Here is a 6,190-nt window from a genome sequence, read left to right as displayed (position 1 = left end):
GAGCCGATTTGGACATATTTGTATAAAAGACCGAACATATGGAGCTCCATGTATATTTGTGTAAATATATTAAATATGAATGTAAATGATGAAATATTAGGTACGTACCTTTATGATTTATATTTACCTGATTGAAATATATTCATTTGTTGTTAGTGTAACTTAGTTTTTGGCCCCCCCTCTTGCCTATTCATTGTATTGTGGTAAGTGTGTTAGGATAAAGGCAGGAAGTTGGGCCTTCGGGAGGGAGTCCTTGCAAGATGCGGGAGCGGTATAGTTTTTTGACCATACAGACATACAGACATACAGACATAGACATACAGGTCATAATATGTATTTTCCATATCAAGTATTTTGTGCTTTAAGTTGATTGGAGACTCATTTATTTGTTAGATATAAGAAGAATAAACATTTTTGTTGCACCATATCCCTGGATGTCATGGAATGTTTGGCCGTTTGGAAACCTTGAGTGTGGACTGTATGCGTACCAAACAACCCCGCTTCAGGCTTGGGCAGTGGCTATGGTAAAGAGGAAAGGAAGCCATTACAATCAAGTCAAAAAACTCCGCGAAGGATTACTATCGGAAGGAAATCTCTGGTTTGGACACACGCTGGATATTGTTCTATTTGTAATTGCATTCGGATCGTAAGGACAGCTCGCTTGGAAGGATTTGAACTCCTAGAATTCGCCAGCCGTGAGTAACCACTGCGAATGAATGAGCTGCCCTGTTCAATGCGATCATTTGATCATGCATATTATGGAAGCGCAAATGTACTTTTAATTGGAATGTTTGATAAACTTGGGAATGGAATTCAAAACACAGCGTTGTGAAAACAATTAAGAAGTTTAAGTTTGGGAAACACTGAGATCCTACGCACAATGTAGCCTAATCTTATGTCTAATATTTGGCCTAACGTGGAAATGCAATGCATCAACGCAACAAATTGCAATCTAAGGACCTAAATATACTGTGTGTTTAAACTTCATTGAAGGGACAACTTATAATGGGATGAAATGTTTAAAACGCATCTAAAATGCTGAACTTGCACATGTTCAATTCAAAATGGGTCAATATGCTGAAATGGAGGACTGTGTTTTAAAGCATTAAAGGAGGTCTAAAGGGGCATTACGTTTAACAATCAAAAACCAACAACTGTGTCATTGTAAATTGTGTGAACTAAAAGTGAATGATGGAGGATGAAATCCCAAATAAGACTCCACTGGAGAGGGCAGAGGAGCATCTAAATTCACTCTATGCAGCCCGGAGAGGCAAACTTGGAGTGTGTACACGCAAAATGAATGAAATAAAAGCCCTTCTTGTTGATGGAGGAAACATTGAAACTGTGGATGAGAGTCTTGAAGCATTCCATGCTGTTCTCAATGACTTTAAGAATGCTCATGATTCTGTGCTAGAGCTGGTCACAGAGGAGGAACACGAACAGGAGAGCATGAACTATTATCAACCAAGAATGAGAACTTATGAACATTTCCTGAAAGAGGTGGAAATATGGAAAAAAGCTGAAATCGAGCCACAAACGCTCATTGAACCACACGACAGCATTTCCAATGTGTCAAAAACATCAAGTAAAACGAAGTCTTCTAAAACTGCTTCCTCAGTGTTCTCTGCACGCCTAAAAGCTGAGGCAGAACGAGCAGCTCTACTAGCTCGCCAAGCATCATTACAGGACAAGCATGCATTGGAACTGGAGAAAGCTCAACTGAATGTTAGGATGGAAAAAATGGCACTGGAAACGGACATAGCAGCATATAATGCCAAACTGAAGGTTCTGGAGAGTGAGTCAACTTCTCAATCCCATTCTGTGGCAGCCCATTTTCTAAGCCAAGAAGATGGAATGAACTCTTATTTTGAGAACCAGGAACCTGAGGTCTATAAGGAACCTGAACCATCACCTGTTGCATTTGCTGCATTAGGTGCAGTTCCAAAGACCCCACTACAAAGAGTTTTACAACAACCGACCACAAAGCCATCAAAACCTATTCAGAAAACAGTCATAAACCACACCCTTCAGCAGCCGACATCGAGGTCTAGCAATCAACACAGAATCAACACTGCGGGTATCAGCCATAATACCAGCCATGATAACCTCACTACTGTCATGCAAAGGCAGAATGAAATTGCTGACCTCCTTGTACTACAGCACAAACAGGCCACACTCCCTGTTAGGGAGATACCTATGTTTGACGGTGATCCTCTAAACTTTAGGCCATTTATGCGTGCATTTGAGCATGGAATAGAAGATAAGACAAGCAGTCACCAGGATAGGCTCTATTACCTGGAACAGTACACCTCTGGTCAGCCCAAGGACCTGGTCCGTAGTTGTCTGCATATGGAAGCCAGAAGAGGCTATGCAGAGGCTAAGAGGTTGTTAAAGGAACACTTTGGCAATGAAATCAAAGTCACCACTGCTTATATGGAAAAAGCTTGGAACTGGATACACATCAAACCGGATGATGGAAAGGGACTGGGTGGCTATGCACTCTATCTTAGAGGATGCTGTAACGCTATGCAAGAACTACAGAACATGGAAGAGCTTAATCTTCCCTCCAACATAAAGTTGATCATGTCAAAACTTCCTTACAAACTAAGGGAAAAATGGAGGTCTACGGCATGTGATATTTTAGAGAGAAGCCACCCGAGGGCCCAGTTCAGTGACCTTGTGACGTTCATGGAAAAACAGGCCAAAATACTGCAGGATCCGTTGTACGGAGATATCCAAGATCCCCTGACCAACAAAAGGTTTTTTAAAACCAAAACAGAAGCTGTCTTTAAACAGCAGTTCAAATCCAAGAGTAGGGGAAGCAGCTTTGCCACTGCAGTAGATGTAGTGGCAGATTGTGACTCGGAAAAACCTCTAAAAGAACAAACATTCAAAGTCAAGAAACCAGGCGCCTACCCTTCTGATGCTCCCAGTATCTCATGTGTATTTTGCGCTGGTGAGCATTTCCTGGTCGACTGCCAACAGGTGAAGGCACAGCCACATGAACCCAAGATTGAGTTTCTGATATCAAAAGGCCTTTGTTTTGGCTGTTTGATGAGAGGACACTTCAGCAAAGAATGTAAAAGAAGGATGACCTGTCAGAAATGTCAAAGAAGGCACCCCACTATCCTGCACATTGAAGGAAGAGAGAGATTTAGATCTCTGAAGGCAGATACGAGGGGTGTAGCAGTAAAGCGGGAGGAGACTATCAGCAGTGCTCTTGTTTCACTGGAAGCTGGTGAAGATACCGGGGCCGGTACAGATTGTGCACTTGCGATTGTGCCAGTTCAAGTAAAGATGGCAAATGGAAGCAAGTCTACGTTAACCTATGCATTTCTCGATTCTGGTAGCTCAACAACATTTTGTACGGAGAGACTCATGAGGCAGTTGCAAGCTAAAGGCAGTGAGACTGAAATTCTGCTTCGCACAATGGGGCAGGAGAGTCCTACCAAGAGCTTTGAGATATCTGGATTAGAGATTGGCAATGTGGAAGGTGACACATTTCTTGCATTACCAAAGGTCTACACCCAAAATAAGATCCCAGTGACAAGAGAGAACATTCCCACTCAGAAAGATCTCAAAAGGTGGCCATACCTGAAAGAAGTTCAGTTGAAGGAAATTGACGCCGACGTCGAACTCCTGATTGGCGTAAATGCTCCAAAGGCAATGGAACCCTGGAAAATCATAAATAGCCAAGGCAACGGACCGTATGCAGTGAAAACCCTCTTTGGATGGGTGATGAATGGTCCTCTTAAAAATTGTACCATGGCAGAAGAATCTGGGCATCCTACGGTGATGGCCAATCGTATCTCAATTGCCAACCTGGGGGTTCTTCTTGTAAATCAGTACAACCATGACTTCCCTGAGAGAGGGTATGAAGAGAAAAGTGAGATGTCAGCTGAGGATCGTAGGTTTATGGAGATCGTATCAAGTTCCATAACCCTCAAAGACCATCACTACTACTTACCGTTGCCCTTTCGCAAAACAGATGTAGTCCTGCCAAACAATCGTGACATGGCAAAGCAACGGGCTCTAAATATTATCAGGAAATTCAAGAAGGACAAAGGTTACACTGCAGAGTACAAAGGCTTCATGGAAGAGATGATAACAAAAGGTTACGCCGAGAAGGTACCACAAGAACAGCTCCTCAGAGAGAAAGGCAAGGTATGGTACATACCACACCATGGCGTTCACCATAAGCGCAAAGGAACGATACGAGTAGTGTTTGACTGTTCATCATCCTATAAAGGTATATCTCTTAACAGTGAACTCCTTCAAGGCCCTGACCTGGCAAACACGCTTATAGGAGTCTTGCTAAGATTTCGGCAAGAGCACATTGCCATGATGGCAGACATCGAAGGAATGTTCCATCAAGTACGTGTCCATGAAGATTACTTAGACTTCCTGCGATTCCTATGGTGGCCGGATGGTGATACTAACAAAAGATTGGAGGAGTACAGAATGACGGTACATCTTTTTGGTGCTATATCCTCTCCAAGTTGTGCAAACTTTGCACTGCGAAGGACTGCAGAAGACAACTGTGAGAGGTACGATGAATAGGTAATTCAAACAGTCAAGTCCAACTTCTATGTTGATGACTGCCTCAAGTCAGTGGCCACAGAAGAACAAGCCATAGCTCTCACGAAAAACCTCAGGGATGTGTGCTCTCAGGGTGGGTTCAAATTGACCAAGTGGGTCAGCAACAGCTGCACTGTGCTGGCTTCTATCCCTGATGAACACAAAGCCAAGCAGATAAAAGAACTGGACCTGGACAGCGAAAAGCTGCCTGTTGAAAGAGCACTTGGAATCCGATGGAACATTGAAAGTGATGCATTTACCTTCCGAGTCACTGTCAAGAACAGACCCCTTACAAGAAGAGGTATTCTCTCAACTGTCAGCTCTATTTATGATCCTTTAGGTTTCCTTGCCCCATTTGTATTAAAGGCAAAGCAAATCCTTCAAGTGCTCTGCAAGCTAAAGTGTGGATGGGACGAAATCATCCCTGAAGAACACTCTATTTCATGGCAGAGATGGCTCTCAGAGCTGGACCAGCTCTCCAGATTCCAGATAGACAGGTGTATGATGCCTGAGAACTTTGGTCAAGTCAAGACGGCACAACTGCATCACTTCGGTGATGCAAGTGAACAAGGTTATGGCACGGCAAGCTACCTTAGGTTCACAAACGGTATGGAAAAGGTTCACATTGCATTCATAATGGGGAAATCAAGGGTGACTCCACTCAAGCAGATGACAATCCCCAGACTGGAACTTGCTGCAGCAACATTGGCAGTGCGAGTGGACAGGATGCTAAGGTTGGAGCTCCAGATTGAACTTGAGGGGTCAACTTTTTGGACGGACAGCCAGTCTGTGCTAAAATACATCCGCAATGATACCAAGAGATTCCATACCTTTGTGGCTAATAGGGTTGCTATGATCCGTGACCTATCGAAAGCAAAACAGTGGAGATATTTGAACTCAAAACACAACCCAGCCGATGATGCCTCAAGAGGATTACATGTTGAAATGTTCCTGAACTCAAAGAGATGGCGTAAAGGACCAGAATTCCTGGAGAAAACAGAAACTCAATGGCCGAAAGTCCCCGAGGAGCTTGGCTCCATCCCTCCGGATGATCCAGAGGTGAGAAAAGACGTAATCATAAACCATACAAGTGTGGAAGAAAAGAGTCCAACCAGCAAACTGATTGAGTACTATTCAACATGGAACAGCTTGAAGAAAGCAGTTGCCTGGATGCTGAAACTGAAGAAACGTCTTCTACAGTTAAGCCAGAAAAGGAAAATATTCTCTCAAACTGGTCCAGATCAGAGTCTGACAAACTCACTGAAGGAACAAATTGACAAGTTCAAACTGACGTTTGGAAAAGAAAGTCTGTCTGTGGACGACCTAGATGAAGCAGAAAAGGTCATCATCCGATTTGAACAACGACAGCACTTTAAACAAGAAATTGCACTAGTTGTGAAAGGAAAACAATGTGCCAAGAGAAGTGGCTCAATCTGTAAGCTTGATCCAATTATTGACAATGGCATTCTGAGAGTAGGAGGAAGGTTAAGCAAAGCTGCTATGCCTACGGAACTAAAGAACCCTATGATCCTGCCCAAAGACTCCTACATCTCTAGACTGATCTTACTCCACATCCATGAGCAGGTTGGCCACTCTGGGAGAGGTCACATGC

At 43.4% G+C, this 6,190-nt stretch overlaps 1 protein-coding gene across 1 annotated transcript in view; it reads right to left on the bottom strand.

Annotated features, from left to right (window-relative positions):
* The window catches only part of LOC124039498 (contactin-associated protein-like 2), a 424,109-nt gene that overhangs the window by 205,439 nt on the left and 212,480 nt on the right, over nucleotides 1-6,190 (bottom strand). The gene's annotated exons all lie outside the window — the stretch shown is intronic.

This window comes from Oncorhynchus gorbuscha, linkage group LG07 (assembly GCF_021184085.1).
Source record: "Oncorhynchus gorbuscha isolate QuinsamMale2020 ecotype Even-year linkage group LG07, OgorEven_v1.0, whole genome shotgun sequence".
Lineage (NCBI taxonomy): Eukaryota > Metazoa > Chordata > Actinopteri > Salmoniformes > Salmonidae > Oncorhynchus > Oncorhynchus gorbuscha.
The sequence above is the reverse complement of the archived record's forward strand: the minus strand, read 5'-3'. Positions and strand labels throughout refer to the sequence as shown.